The 15,310-nt window shown below is 45.5% G+C and overlaps 1 protein-coding gene across 1 annotated transcript in view; it reads left to right on the forward strand.

Moving 5' to 3' along the window:
- Positions 1-15,310, forward strand: part of norpA (no receptor potential A) — a 553,315-nt gene that overhangs the window by 32,601 nt on the left and 505,404 nt on the right. The gene's annotated exons all lie outside the window — the stretch shown is intronic.

Below are 15,310 nucleotides of genomic sequence, written 5' to 3' on the forward strand. Positions count from 1 at the left end.
GGCCACTTCAATGATTGGAACATAAGTTTTTTCCATTTATTTTTATAGAACCCAATAGATTTAGTATGAAGATGTTTATTATATAGTGGCTCATCTCTAGTCTTGAGTTGCTGTTCATGTTGGATGCATTGTTTTAATAACATTTTGAACATTGAATAGTTTTATCAATAATTTTTTTCATTCACCTGAGGTCTAGTTGCTGTCCAGAACACCGCTTAAGTTTTTGCTTTGCCATGCTGCACTTTCACCTTTGATGTTTTTATATATATGAATTTCGGGTAAGTCTGGTTGCTAGATCAGCATGTGCATGCGTATTAAAACCAACTGAAATTTTTTGTGCTTACTGAAAAGCAAGAATTATAATTAACAGTAAAGTGTGGCACGAGAAATCTGTTTCAAAACTGAATTTCGATGCTCCAAAACACACCTTTTACTGCTGCAGACCTGCTCCAAAACTCCCTTATTGCTGCTTCAAAGCTGCTCCAGAACTGCATTTATTACTGCTCCCAAAGCTGTTCCAAAAGACTGAAGCTTGCTTCCATCCCTGCCTATTCCATGCTTGTAAACACTGTGAGTGCCGAGTGACGTCACGGCACATTAGCTTCACCCAGTCGTTCCTGCTAAAAGCACGCCACCACCAGCCTTTATGATCAAGTGAGGATGAGCGCAGCAGGTGCACAAGCTGCCTTCGAAAACAGCGCATCGGGACGCCTCTCTTATGTTTACAAGCGGCGGCCGCAACAGAGATAGTTGCAGTGGCTGTAGAGGGGTTCTGAAATGAACATATGAGCTATGTTGACATGTAGCTCTAGGTTTGAGATCCTTGTCAAAACAATGAGGTATCTTGACGACGGAAATGTTGCTTATTTGCGAAATGTCATCACTGTTGCTACAGCCTATGTCACACATGCACATTTCAATTTGTAATAAGCAAGGACAGACCCAGTTCAGCAAGAGGCTTTGGGTACAATATGCAAATGTGCGTAGTAAAAATACGTATCTACGAATCGTTATGGTAAATGCTCGCATATAACAAAAGTGACGCGGAAGTTATTCATGCAATTGACAAGGGCGACCTTAGCAACACTTTCATCTGCAATACACTTGCGATAATGCTTCAACCAACAACATGCTGTGAACAATACGGTTACGTACCTCTAAGGTCCGCGGCTCAATTCATATGCTCCAGCCGGCGTGGCAAAATGCGTACGACTGGGCAAGTTTCTTGCCTGATGTTTTTCTGTGAATTCACACAGACGTTAAAATCTAGTGAAGCACACCAGAGCCGGAAACGGGATACTTGTGTCAGGTGTGTCATCGCAGCCGCATATAATCATAAAAAAAAACATAGTCTAAGTTATCCTTTCGTTCACTGCTACTTTAATGAACCGTACCCACGCAGAAACAAACAATGATCGATCGTTGTTTCGATGACCGAGTGACGCCTTTAGTTCACATCAGTATGGCGATATCATTTTGACGTGTCGAAGACTTTTGTGGTTGTACCAACAATGACAACCATGAAAAATTCTTCGCATATGGCAATGCTATCCAGAACATTAATATGGTTTAAAGTAAACGTGCTCAATACGCCTTTACAGCTTATTAAAAAAATGTATAATTTCATGGCTTATTCCAACGCCTGAGAGATAATTATTTTTTCTAGGTAAGCCGCTCCAAAAAATAACCGATGAAGCGGCGTCGAAGGCGATTTCTTGCGTTTCACAGCTGCGGCTCATCTGCGATGGTTTTTGTCAACAGTAAACTGAAAAAAAAAAAAAAAAAGACCGGCCCCATCTTTCTTGCGCCTTCCCGTGCAAATCAGAATGAAAGCTCGTCAGTACACAATTTTTTCTTTGCATAGCCACAAACAGCGCACGCACCAGCAAAAACACAGCAGCAACTGCAGTAGGCGCAGCAGCTTTGTCTACCAAGCAAAACCAAACGTCCGACAACAGCGCCACTGCATTTTCGTGTTGTGTGTCCTGTGGAATTCGTCTATAGAGAGAGAGGCCGCGCAGCTCTGTGTAGTAATGCCGCCGACCACGGGTGCATGTGGTCAGGCAGCTACACATGGTCACATCTACACATGGTTCCCTCTATTGAGAGATGGTGCGATTTTTTTTGTATGCGTTTCATATTGGCGTATCATGTGATACGTGCGCGTGTAGCCTTACATCCTGTGGGGCATGATATAAGTGGCACCTCAAAAAGCCAAGTGATTGGTGTACCATAAAAGTAGGACGTTGATGTGTGCTGTCAGTAAAGATAAAATAAAATCAAGCCACCTATGTATTTAAATTATGTGACTGTTTCAGTGAGGCTGTTGGCTATTGTGTATGAAGGTGTAATGTGGTTACGACTATGGGTAAATGACATGTTTCCACTTTTTAGAAATAAAGGGGTACTGACACAAAACTTCGCTACCAAGATAGCCTGTGGGATCGATTCCCATCAACACGGGTATATTATCTGCGAAAAATCAACAGCGAATATAGCTTGGAAGGTATTTTAAATCAATTTTTCAGTTTACGTGAGCGATCGGCTTCATCTAGCTATTGACATCCTCAAAGGGAATGCTTGGGGGCCGCCTACTTCCCTGATGGGACCTCGCAGCAGCAAGTTATGACGACATCATAGCCACCATTTTTCTTTGTTCGTGTTTGCTCCAGCTGACTATTACTCGGCAGCTGTTCGGGAGTCTGTGGCTGCGGTGAACGAGTTGAAAGTTGTGTGTTTGTTGACATTGCTGTCCCGTTTCCTGTTCGAAAACACTTGTTTATGTGAACGATGTGGAAGTGTGTAACAGGTCTGTGTGCTGACATTGTCGAGCATTGCACAGTGGCCGCTGGATGGTGATAGTTTCACCTGATGGCTTGTTTTTGAAACCGAAAGTGACATTTGTTGGTAATAACGAGCCTGTAGTTAATAGTATGTTGCAGGCTGATGAAAACAATATGTCGTGTTATTAACAGGCCCCCAGAAATACATTGCAGCAATACAATGCGAGGCCAAAATGACCCCTTCAAGAATCATTTATTTATTTATTTATTTATTTATTTATTTATTTATTTATTGTACCCTCAGGGCCAGAGGCATTGAAGAGCGGAGTGGGTTTACAAAAAATGGATTCAGAAGGAGAGCAAAGGGGAGTACAGGATTCAACGTTTACTGAATAATCAATTTTAGCTGATAACAAAGTTAGGACACAAAAGCAGAACAAAAGAGATCTAGTGTACATGTTTTAAATAATCTTAGTATACAATTCTAGCTACAAAACACATCAGAACACGCAAGAACATGAAAAAAAAGACCAAAAAGGCACACGTCATAAGTAACCTCAGTTTACAATGTTTGTTAGTGCAGCGCGAAACAGCTGATAATCAGTAATCGCAGCAGTCGCTCCAGGAAGCTGGTTCCAGTCTTTGCTGGTGCGTGGGACAAAGGATTCTGAACACGTTCTTGTTTGGCATATCGGTTTACCAACTTTGTGCGCATGATCGATGCGAGAGGACACGTAGGACGGTGAAAGAAAAAGATTAGCACGAAGGTGGGGGCTGTTATGGAAGATTTTATGAAAAAGGCACAGGCGAAAAAACTTACGACGAGAAGAAAGGGAAGTCAGCTGCAACGAGTTTTTCATAGCTGTAACGCTTGCTGTTCGATCGTAATCGCGTAGGATAAACTGGGCAGAGTTGTTTTGGACCAGTTCGAGGGCTTTAATCAGATAAACCATGCTGGGATCCCAAACTGAAGCAGCATATTCTAATTTACTTCTAACCAAGTTCTTATACATCAGTAGTTTTAGAGAGGCAGGTGAAGAAGAAAAATTGCGACGAAGATAGCCTAACATACGGTTTGCATTGTTAATAATATTGCTTATGTGAACGGACCAGGTCAGGCAAGAAGTAATGTGCACACCTAAGTACCGGTAGGATGAAACACAATCGAGTAGAACATTATTAAAATGGTACGAGGCGGGAGTGGTTGAAGTTCGACATACGCGTAAAACTTTACACTTTTTAATATTAAGGTTCATTAGCCAAAGACTGCACCAGTTTGAAATAGCGTTAAGATCGTTTTGTAAAATACTAACATCGCTTGTGTCGTTAATTTCACGAATTATCACACACTCGTCAGCGAACAGGTGTATGTTTGATGAAACGCAATCAGTGAGGTCATTGATGTAAATTAAAAATAAGAGGGGGCCCAGGACTAGCCATTGAAAACATGAAGACTGCACATAGTTAAGAGTTTGCTAGAATGAATCTATGTCAGTAATATTGCTAATGGTACGATAAATGATGCAGTCATTTACGTATATCTGAATTTTCCAAGTTACATGAAGGGGTAAGTTAATTGATATAAATTAAAGGAATAAGTGGGCCAGGAACAGATCCCTGGGGTACACCTGAAGAGACCAGTAGTGGGGCGGAGGACTGGTCATTGACGCTGACGAAGTGCAAGTGGTTGATTAAGAATGCTTCGAGCCATTTTTGTATTTCAAGTCTAAGTTCAAGAAGAAAAGTTTGTGTAAGAAATGTTGGTGAAAAAAATTCGGTAGATCCCATGTACTTTGGGAATCGATGTCATGTGAAACATGCAGTGAAAACTTGAATGTGTTTAAATTTTTTTATTAAGTGACATGAAATGATGCTAAAGATATGTGGAAATGTTGTATGCACAAACATAAGTTAAATAGTTGCATATTTACTGTTGCTCAAAGAGTCCACATAAACATGTGTATTAGCAACACCAGAAGCAGTAAGCTGATTTGTAGCACTTGTGTTAACGAGTATGGTGCTTGATAAATGAGCTTTGGGGGATGGCGCTTCATTATAATTGTCGGTAACCTGATGTGACGGCTTTATAACAGGGGTACATATGCTCTGTTCATAAGGTTGCATAGCCAGTACTGCAACCACAATTTGAAGTTTCATGAACATTACAGTCTACTTGAGAAGCAGTTCCGATTCCGAGACTGTATGTCCGTCCATACATCTGTTTGTCTGTCCACCTATCCGCGCATTCATTCATCAGTCCATCCATCCATCTGTCCGTCCGCCCATCCATGCGTCCTATGCATACGTCCACGTGTCTGTCTACCATGCGACTGTCCATCTATCTATTCATCCTTTATATCAGTCAGCGACTTTAACGTAGACATTATAGACATAAGTGCATGTAGCTTAGCCCACTCGTCATCATTCACTTCATAGAGATGCACTGATTTTTCCTAATGCTCTCAAATTAGAATTACCAATGTCTGTTTAAGCTGTTTCTTGGTTGATAAAAACTGTAAATCACCTTTAGTGCATTGTGCATAACTTCAGTTGATTTTAACCCAACGTGATGGCTGTATTGTAGAAGTACTTATGTAAAGTTTATAATATTGCATAGGCATTACTGCATCCCCAATTGATGCTTCAGGAACATTACGGTCTATTTGAAAAGCAGTTGTTAGAGCTGGCGTGGCTCTGTAGTTGCCACGCAAAATGCTGGTGTTTGATTTCTGCTGGGACCCTGACATTTTTTTTTTACATTCATCGGGTGGACGCAGCCAATGTCAGCTTTTTCTTAATGCTGACGCATTGAAATTATGTTCAGTTGAAAGTGCTTGGTGACATATGCAATGGGATTGTGACATTCATCTCATGACCAGCGAGTCATATTCGTTAATTGGTGTACCCCAAGTTACAGGGTGATCAGGACAGCACCCAGACATAAACGGACGAGCACACAGGCAGGCGGGCGGGCGGGCGGGCGGGCGGGCGGCTGGGCGGGCGGAAGGCAGGCGGGAAGGCAGGCGGGCGAGCAGGCGGGCAAGGCAAGGCAAGGCATAATAAGGCAAGGCAGGGCAGGTAGGTTCGTTTGAAGATTGTGAATAAAAAGAGCTAGCCGTGTTTGCAAGAAAACCCCTTAGAAAATCCATGCTATGTTGCATGGAAAAAGTCACAACTTTGCCGCAAAGGCAAAGAATTGGGTTGGACGGAGTGGACATAAGGGGTGGATATAAAGAAAGTATAAAAATGGTACCCACATATATGTGATTTGTGAGACAGGTAATGTGTTACACTTTGCAAGAATAAGGTCGGGCAGGTAATGGCTGTAATGCTGTGGGAAAGGCCGTTCCATTCAAATGATGACCATGGAAAGGAGGCAGAAAATGTCTTGGTGTTGCTGCGCGGTTGTGTGACTTGCAAGGCATGACTGATGCTGGCGGGGTTTTAAAGTCCGGGCGGTCACGTGAGCTGTAATAGAACCCGTGGAAAGGAGCTAGAGTGGCAATGCTTATGACGAAGTGCAAGAGTTGATAAAGATGCAGAGGTTCACAATGCACTCACAATGCAAAAGTTCCAAGTTCGATTCCGTGTGCTGGAATCTTTTTCTGGATTTTTTCTTTTCTTAGGTTCTCATATATATATATATATATATATATATATATATATATATATATATATATATATATATATATATATATATATATATATATATATATATATATATTGTAGACAAGCTTCCGAACACTGAAATTGGTCGAACTCTCAGGTACCTTCTAGTGGGTCTACCCAAAAAGGATGCCGCTCGCGCTGAGACCTCGTGCTTGGCCGTTACTGTCGCCATTGTGCATGCTTGCTGTGTGCCGGCTAATAAACACCTTAATAATTTGGTGGAGAGTGCTGTGCCCTTCAAACATCTTCGGTTCGCATTCGATGCCCTTGGAGCTTAGATCCCGTACCGTGCCTTCTACCATGCACCAAGACGCCGCTCAGTAAACGCTTCCTCCTGCGCTGACGCCATGTTCCGGTGTTCCCCGCATCCGCGACCCTCCTGTCTTCACCGGCGCTGATGGCATCGACGTCGAGGACTGGCTCGCCATGTACGAACGCGTCAGCGTCCCCAATCATTGGGACGAGGCAGGTAAACTCGGCAACCAGGTTTTCTACCTCGCGGGTGTGGCCCGCATGTTGTATAACAACCACGCATCCGATTTCGCAACTTGGTCCGATTTTAAGACCGCTATCACAAATGTTTTTGGCCGCCCTGCCGTTCGTAAGCTACAAGCCAAGCAGCGCTTACGCGAACGGGCTCAGCAGGTCGGTGAATCATTCACCAGTTACATTGAAGATGTCCTGGACCTGTGCATGAAATCCAACGATAGCATGTCCGAATCAGACAAGATCCGGAACGTCATGAAGGGCATTGACGATGATGCCTTCACGATGCTGCTTGCCAAAAACCCAGGAACAGTAGCTGAGGTCATCACGCTGTGCCAGAGTTACGAGGAGCTCCGCCGGCAGCGTTCGATGACCCGTCGCTCCACACCACGAGATGCAGGGCTTGCTGGCTTGGAGGCGAGCTGTGGTCAGGTGGCACTGCTGGCAGACCTCAAGTCCTTCATACGTGAGGAAATTGCACGGCAGTTCTCTCTCCTGCCCTTTGCCCACCCATCGGCTGCTCAACAATCGGCCGCTACCATTCTTCCACCCATCCGCCGAGCAATTGAGCAGGAAATAGCAGAGGTCATGCCTGCGTACCACCCACAACAGCTTCCGGCCCCTGCGCCCCCAAGTTACGCCCAAGTGATCGCCAGGCCGCCTCCAGTCGTTCAACCGCCCGCCCTACTGACTTACGCCGAAGCTGCCGCACGACCTCCATCCTTTGTAGCGGGTATGCCGGGGATGTATGTTGACGTGACCTCTCAGACTCAGCTCCAGCACCCCCTGCAGCGTTTCCAGCCACCGTTTCATCCATCGGCTCTTGCGTCATGGACAAGACCTACCCCGGCGAACCGATGGCGGACACCCGACAACCGGCCCATCTGCTTCGCCTGCGGTTACGCCGGTCACGTAGCCCGTTATTGCCATCGCGTACAGCCGGCTCAAATTTCTGCGTCTGTTGCTGGCCACCTCAGCCGTCCCTATCACGACGAACCGCCGTCTATTCCACCGCCGTCTCGCCCAGGTCCGTCTCCTCGAAGGTCGCCGTCTCCACGACGTCGTTCCCTGTCCCCCGTGAGGCCAAGTTTGGCTACTCATGAGCGGGTAAACTAGTCGTCGCAGTCCCCGAGGCAAGGACTGCGATGCTATTGGAATGTGAAAGCCCTCAGAGCCGCCCATCTAATGTCATAGACGTGCTTGTGGACGGTGTTCATGCATCTGCTCTTATTGACACTGGAGCTGCAGTATTCATTATGGACGAAAACTTTTGCCACTTGCTTCGAAAAGTGACAATGCCAATTTCTCGGTTGTCCCTTCGTACTGCCGGTTCGCATCGTATCCATCCTACAGCAGAGTGCACAGTTCGCGTTGTCGTTCAGGACGTTCTGTATGTCGGCCAATTCATCATCATTCCTGCATGCTCTCATGACAACATCCTGGGGTGGGATTTTCTCTCCCGCAACGACGCTGTCATCCATTGTGCCGCTGCCGAAATTGAACTCTCGCCCTTCTCGCATTTGACGCCGGAAGACAGTTCGTCGAAAGCAAGATTCTCATGAAACACGATACCATAGTGCCTCCAAGCTCGACAATGGGTGTATCTGTCTACTGCGCTGGACTCTCCGACGCAATTGCACTCGTTTCGCCATCCGTCCGTGCTTGCCGAAGGAAAGGGTTGCTAGTACCTTTCGCGACCGTGCAAATCACCCAGGGCAACGCCGCTATTTTTGTGACCAACCCATCCCCATACACTGTTACCTTGGTTCGAGGAGAACGTCTCGGCAGAGTGGAACCAGTGGATAACGCACAAGTCCTGGACGTACCTGATGACTCGCGTTGTCCCAATTCGCGTACCATCAGTGTTGTTTCCACTTCGGATTCATCATCTCCTGATGTATTTGGCCCCTGCATTGATGACAACCTTACGTCGGTACAGCGTTTTCAGCTTCTGGACCTGTTGCGAGAATATCGTTCTTCTTTCGATGTCGGGCGAAGTTCTCTCGGCCGTGCGTCCGCTGTTACGCATCGTATCGACACTGGTGCCCATCCACCATTACGGCAACGACCCTACCGCGTGTCGCCTGCTGAACGTCGGGAAATTAACGAGCAGGTTGATGATATGCTCAGACGCGACGTTATTCGGCCCTCGGACAGTCGATGGGCGTCTCCTGGAGTTCTTGTTGCGAAGAAAGATGGTTCTGTGCGGTTCTGTGTGGACTACAGACAGCTCAATAAGATCACCCGCAAGAATGTTTACCCACTGCCGCGCATCGATGACGCAATTGACAGCCTTCACGTAGCCGAATTTGTTTCTTCTCTCGATCTGTGCTCGGGGTACTGGCAAGTACCCATGGCTGATGACGCTTGACCGAAGACTGCGTTCATCACACCCGACCGCTTGTACGAATTCAACGTCATGCCGTTTGGTCTATGTAATGCACCTGCGACCTTTGAGCGCATGATGGACACCGTTCTGCGCAACTTGAAATGGCACACGTGCTTGTGTTACCTCGATGACATTGTTGTGTTCGCTCCTGATTTCTCCACGCATCTCCAATGTCTGAAAGAAGTTTTCGCACGTGTGAGCAATGCCGGCTTGCAACTAAATCTGAAGAAGTGCCGCTGTGCGGCACGGCAACTCACCATCTTAGAGTACGTTGTGTCCAAGGATGGCATTCTTCCTCATCCAGCCAAGCTTTGGGCCGTGGCTGAATTCCCCAAACCTGCGTCCATCAAAGAACTGCGTAGTTTCGTGGGCCTGTGCTCATACTTCCAACGCTTCATACGAAACTTTGCCACGATTGTATCACCGCTGACGAAGCTCCTAGGAAGTAACGCACCCCTCAATTCGTGGTCCTCCGAGTGCGACGACGCGTTCGCGAAGCTCCGCCATTTGTTGACGTCGCCTCCAATTCTACGGCACTACGACCCTACGGCCACGACGGAGGTGCACACGGATGCCAGTGGTGTAGGCCTAGGCGCTGTCCTGGCGCAGCGAAAACCCGGATTCCCTAAATATGTCGTAGCATATGCAAGCCGTACGCTCACGATAGCCGAGACAAACTACACCATCACAAAGAAAGAGTGCCTGGCGATCGTCTGGGCCCTTACAAAGTTTCGACCTTATTTGTATGGTCGCCCATTCGATGTCGTCACCGACCATCATGCACTATGCTGGCTTTCATCATTGAAGGATCCCTCAGGCCGTCTCGCCCGTTGGGCTCTTCGCTTACAAGACTACGACATCCGCATGCTGTACTGCAACGGACGCCAGCATGCTGACTCCGACGCCCTTTCGCGCTCCCCTCTGCCTGAAGGTGATGTGCTCTGCTTAGTATCCTCGGCAGCTGTTTCTGCCATTGATGTTGACATCTTCGCTACCGAACAGCGAAAGGATAATTGGATCGGCCCGCTCATCGACCTGCTCTCTGATCCATCCGCAACGCCATCCACGTGTGCCTTGCGTCGTCGAGCTCGCCATTTCGCCATCCGTGACGGCCTTCTACACCGACGCAATTACGACGCCGATGGCCGGCAGTGGTTACTCGTGATACCCCGCAGTCTGCGGTCAGAGATATGTGAATCCTTCCATTCTGATCCGCAATGCCCGCACTCTGGGGTATTCAAAACCTACCATCGCATTCGACAATGCTACTTCTGGCGCGGGATGTACCGCTACGTGCAGCAGTTCGTTCGCTCCTGCCTCGCTTGCCAACGCCGCAAACCGTCAGCACACATGTCGTCAGCCAGTCTGCAACCGTTACCTTGCCCTGAGCGTCCGTTTGGGCGCATAGGTATCGATTTGTATGGACCACTTCCTCTGACGTCGGCTGGTAACTGCTGGGCCATCGTCGCCGTAGATCATTTAACGCGATACGCCGAAACCGCCGCTATCCCTGCGGCTACTGCGCATGATGTTGCGTCCTACTTCCTACTGCATCGATTCATACTGCGCCACGGTCCACCTCAGGAGCTTCTCAGCGATCAAGGCCGTGTTCTCTTGTCAGAAGTCGTCGAAGCCATTCTCACGGAGTGCCATTCTGTCCACCGCAAAACTACTGCTTAGCACCCGCAGACGAATGGTCTCACCGAACGCTTTAACTGCACCCTCGGCGACTTGCTTTCGATGTACGTCGCCGCCAACCACACGAATTGGGATACTATACTGCCCTTCGTCACCTACGCCTACAACACCGCCACTCAGAGCACAACCGGGTTTTCAGCTTCTTGCTGTACAGAAGGCACCTGTCACACACTATTGGCATGATACTCCCGTGCACGCCGGATCCATCTGAGTGTGCACCTATTTCTGAGACAGCCAGGCTTGCTGAAGAGTGTCGAGAGCTTTCCAATACTTTTACGACGCATGAGCAAGAGCGGCAGAAGAGTATTCGTGATGGCTTCGCCACTTCTGAGCCCACGTTCCTTCCTGGTTCTCTTGTATGGCTCTCAATCTCGACCTCTGTCGCTGGCCTTTCTTCCAAACTACTTCCCTAATACGAAGGCCCCTACCGTGTCATCGAGCGCACATCTCCGGTCAACTATCTGATCGAACCAATTGAACAAACTTCGGACATGCGCCGTCGCGGGCGCGACATAGTCAACGTGGAGCGCCTGAAGGCTTACTATGACCTGCTCATAGTGACAAGCTGTTAGGTCGCCAGGCGGCTCCCTCTTCGACTCCGGGGTAATTGTAGAGAAGCTTCCGAACACTGAAATTGGCCGAACTCTCAGGTGCCTTCTAGTGGGTCTACCCAAAAAGGATGCTGCTCGCGCTGAGACCCCGTGCTTGGCCGTTACTGTCGCCATTGTGCATGCTCGCTGTGTGCCGGCTAATAAACGCCTTAATAATATATATATATATATATATATATATATATATATATATATATATATATATATATATAAAATAAATAAATAAAAATAAGGGAAAGAAGTGTATACCTAAAGGCTCGTTTTTCCTTGTTTTAACACAATATTAATGATCTAACAGACAGTAATGCCAAGGAATGTACAGGGGAAGTTATCAGAACCAATGGAATGTAAATAAGAAGAAAGAAAAGTGGATGAAAAAATAACCAGCCGTGAGCAGGAATCGAAGCTATGACCTTCGAATAACGCGTTCGATGCTTATATGCGATGCGATGATATATATATATATATATATATATATATATATATATATATATATATATATAATATGTATATACGTATTGCCACATTTCCTCCTCAAGTTTTCTTATCACCCCGTTACGCTGTACGCAATTCTCAGCGCAAACTACGCCTACAGTATTCAAGAAGCCTCTGGACTGTAGTATATCTGTTTGTTGAGGATGCGCCTTCTTCATGAGCATTTCAGACTATTTTTAAACCTACGTCACCGCTAGGGATAACGCTAGAATGTTCAATGGCAAGTGTATAAATGCCGACATGCTTTGCCACTTGTCAGTTGATCGATGGCCGACACTCAGAGCGCTGATATCAGTGCCAGTGTCTCGCTGAAATCTTGATTTACTTTTATGTGACCACAAGTTTGGCTGAATAAACAGTTTAATCTTCGACCTACTGTCTGCTCCCTTCGTCGTTGTCACGACCCCATCACAATCATGAAATATACTGTTAGTGACAGTGATGCTTGCGGCAAAATCAAGCCGAGTGTCCATGTGATTGCTATCGCAATAAAAATGATTGGCACCTAAATGGTCCATAATGAGTGAGCAAATGATGTGTTCCTTGACTTTTCGTGGCAGACTCAGGAGGGTGAGGAGGTGGTAATTTAGCGGGCAAAGCTTGTTAGCAGTTATCTAAATGGGAATAACTTTCCCTACTTTCCAGTCACGAGGGACCGGCATTGGATGAAAGTTTTACGTTATTTTTAAAATTTGAAATAGCATCTACACTGAACGTAAACGCCAGCATTCTCGAGACTATGTTTCTACACAGTAGTGGCAGAGAAGCACTGGTGTCGTTAGTAAAACCTGAAGCAATGGCAATGTTGAAAGCTTTGGCACAGGCAGCATCAGACGTAATGTTCTCCGAATTATCATCAAGAGTCATGGTGCGAGCTTGATTTGGGTTTATTACTTGTCAAAATTTCTTCGTCTTATTTCTTGGGTAAGTTATTGTTAAAAAAAGCATGCTTGGCCCCGTGAACAGCAGATAAGTGCATTTTTTTCAGCAGAGTGACACTTTTCTGAAGCATTAGCATTCGCACTCAGTTAAGCAGCTCAGAAAAGTGTTTTCTTGTTATTACTTAATCGCTTTAAGTGATTGGTGAATCACAGATTGCGACAGTTCTCACGGAAGGTAATTTTCGATATGCGTTTGTTTGCCAATTCAGTCATTTTGCTTTTAAAAAGCATCAAATTGTCATTGAATCATTTTGCTTTTAAAGAGCACTGAATTGTCATCCATAAATTGTTTTTGAAAACGAGACTGAAAGTTAGGTAGAAAAGGAGCTAATTCATAGTTAATGGTGTGGAAGTTTTGTCATCGATTGTATAGGCTGATTGTTTTGCTACATGTTGCACATGGCGGTGTTGAATATAAAAATGTGGCATGAAAACCTTTGTGGTCACTGATGAGATAATGAAAGCATAGTGAACTTAAGTTGATACTTAAGCATGAAATGAAATTCTTCATTTTTTTGTAAAAAGTTATTTTGTATTGTATAGATGATTTGTGTTGCTTCTTGACGTTCTTGATGCATTTGTTTTATTTCTTATTTCTGCTTTAAATTTTTTTACTGTACTCCTGTTTTTTTATTTTTATCCAAGGTTTCCAGTCATTGATCACCCTCGTCTGTATATTTATTTGTACCAATCATAGTGACTTGAATTGTTAAGGAAGTGAAAGTGAAACAACTTTTAGCCCCGCTGCATGAGAAGCACCAGCTTCTCATGCAGCGGGGCTAAAAGATGAATGGTGGGAAAGGGAATTTAGAGCATGTAAGCTAGTCAGACTGAGGTCTGATGCACATAGCTGTCTCTGTCAAACTGACAAGATAACTGCTTTTTCTAAAGGTGACACTGGATTTCATATTGCCATTTGCTTGCTTGCAATCTACAGCACTGGATAATTCTTTCATTTGTCAAAATAACACTGCGTAAAAGCTGTTAAAAAACACAGATATTTTTTTACGTCCCCTGACATGTGCGCACGTACTTGTCCCAGAGTGTCAGATTGCACTCCCACTTCGAAAATGTGACAGGCAGCTGCTATCAGCATGCACTGTGCATCTCGTAGCGTGTGCAGCGATGCACATTGTCTGGGCTCTATATCATGTTGCTGAGCATTTGATTGCTGGTTTGATCCCTCGCCTTGCTTAAAGGGGAATGCGAAAACACTGGTTTTTGGTGTACTTTCTAGAAACCCAGGTGAGAAACCTCTGTTTGGTCTGAGTTGATGTAAGCTTCATTGAAAAAATTTGTGAACATGAAAAACAGTTGTACCAGTAGCCCAACCAGCTTGTCTAATATAGAAAATAAGCATAGGTCAAGCATGCACACGTTTGTTGCGGGAAAATTATGCACAGACATGATTTTCTCGGTATGGTGTATAAAATTTCTTGCAAAGACTGTGAATACGAATACATTGGTGAAACGGGCAATTACAAAAGAAGGGTCTGGGAATATTTTCATGACGTCAAGAACAAGAAAGTAGCTTCTAATGCCCTCGCAGAACATGTTGCGTCTACTGAGCATGCTATCGACTGGGATAAAGCCTGCAACATTGCCACGGAAAGAAAGTTGTTACCACGATTGCACATGGACTCTCTGGCCATTCAAACTACTGCGCATACGTTGAACAGAAATATTGGGACACTCCCCCTGTGTACGCGTGATGTCTGCAACACGTGATGAAACGTGCGTAAGAAAAGTGCACTACACCATGTGCGATCACTGTGAACAAGCCTCCCGTGTGGGAAGCTGGAACGTCTTTTTAACTTTTGTGTATTTCACCTTGGTCGGCGCTTTTGTTATTTTGCACGGAGCGCTCTTAAGATAACTGGCTTCATGAGGTTTGAAATGAATGGAAATATTTCTAGCTCTTCACCAAAGACAAGAGCCCCAAAATACTTCTTCATGCCTATGAATGTAAATACAACTTGCTTCTCCTCCAGGATGTGAAGTTAGCTGCTCCAGATTGCTCTAAAATAGAAACTGTTGCTGCTCCAAAGTTCTCTAAAATGAAAATTTTGCTGCTCCGAAAATTGCTCCAAGTCAGAACTTAGTGTCACTGAAACAAGCTAAGGCTTTTATGTGGAGGTGGACTGATTCGTAAACTCTTCAGGGTGATAGCGCATGCTACGGGACATAGAAATATTCGGGGCTGTGTTGTGTTTACTGTCCTGCAGTTCGCACTATTCT

This window comes from Rhipicephalus microplus, chromosome 6 (assembly GCF_043290135.1).
Source record: "Rhipicephalus microplus isolate Deutch F79 chromosome 6, USDA_Rmic, whole genome shotgun sequence".
Classification (NCBI taxonomy): Eukaryota; Metazoa; Arthropoda; class Arachnida; order Ixodida; family Ixodidae; genus Rhipicephalus; species Rhipicephalus microplus.